Source organism: Bison bison, unplaced genomic scaffold, assembly GCF_000754665.1.
Source record: "Bison bison bison isolate TAMUID 2011002044 unplaced genomic scaffold, Bison_UMD1.0 scf7180017864153, whole genome shotgun sequence".
NCBI lineage: Eukaryota > Metazoa > Chordata > Mammalia > Artiodactyla > Bovidae > Bison > Bison bison.
The window spans coordinates 2232869-2234453 of record NW_011494725.1 but is presented as its reverse complement, the minus strand read 5'-3'; positions in this window follow the sequence as shown (position 1 = coordinate 2234453).

Here is a 1585-nt window from a genome sequence, read left to right as displayed (position 1 = left end):
TCTCAAAAGTCTCCTCCAACACCACAGTTCAAAAGCATCAATTCTTCTGCGCTCAGCTTTCTTTATAGTGCAACTCTCACATCCATACATGACCACTGGGAAAACCATAGCCTTGACTAGATGAACCTTTGTTGGCAAAGTAATGTCTCTGCTATTGAATATGCTATCTAGGTTGGTCATAACTTTCCTTCCAAGGAGTAAGCGTCTTTTAATTTCATGGCTGCAGTCACCATCTACAGTGATTTTGGAGCCCCCAAAAATTAAGTCTGACACTGTTTCTGCTGTTTCCCCATTTCCCATGAAGTGATGGGACCAGATGCTATGATCTTCATTTTCTGAATGTTGAAAACATTATGCCAAAATGTTTATCTAAGCGTAACCTTAGATATCAAAAATATGATTAACAGTATAAGAAACTAAAATTATAGGTCAATCTTTCTCATCATCATAGCTAAAAAAGGTCTATTCATTAGCAAATAGAAACCAGCACTATATAAAAATGCATCACGATTGGGACTTACTTGGTGGTCCAGTGGATAAGACCACCTGGTCCTCCTCCCAATACAGGAGGCCCAGGTTCAATCCCTGGTCAGGGAACTGAGATCCCACATACCACAACTAAGCCTGTGCATTGCAGCAAAGACCCAGCACAGCCAAAATAAATAACAGAAAATATTTTTAAATACATCATGATTAAGTTGGGCTTGTCATTCAAAAACCAAAGTCATTCACATTAACAGAATAAAAAGAAAAGTAAATAATAACAGATGTGGACAACATTTTTTTGATAAAATTCAACAATCATTGAGTGATATGTTTAGCAAGCTAGAAAAATAAGGAAATGTCCATCTGATAAAGTTATCTACAAAAACCCTACAGCAAACACATTATACTTAAAGTATCAAAATTTTCCTTCTAAGATCGGGAGCTAGAAAACTATGTTCCATTTAACACTTCCATTCAAAATGATACTAGATATCATTCAAATTATAGTATCATTCAAAAGATACTAGATGCTGATATGCACGCCACAGTACATGGGGAAATTATACTGGTTTGTGCTGCTACTTTGAAATGCATCCCCCAAAGGAAAAAAGAATGGATTCGTGGAAGAATAGAAGGATGAAAGATGTGTAGTAAAGCTAGTACGGTAACCTTGGTGAAATCTAGAACGGTAGGATCTAGGTGGTGGGTGTACAGTGTCCACTGTAACCTTCTTTCAGTTTCCCTGTGGGACTTCCCTGGTGGTCCAGTGGTTGAGAATCCGCCTGCCGGTGCAGGGGACACGAGTTCAATCCCTGGTCTGGGAAGATCTCACATGCCATGGGGCAACGAAGCCCGTGCACTGCAACTGCTGAAGCCCACACATCCGAGAGCCCGTGCTCCGCCACAAGAGAAGCCGCTACACTGAGAAGCCCATGCACCATAGCTAAAGAGTAGCCTCTGCTCGATGCCACTAGAGAAAGCCCGTGCATAGCAACAAAGACACAGTGCAGCCCAAAATAAATAAATTTAATTTAGTTAATTAAAGGATTAAATTTTTTGTAATTTATTTTAAAAAAATTTCACTGTGTACTAGGGGCCA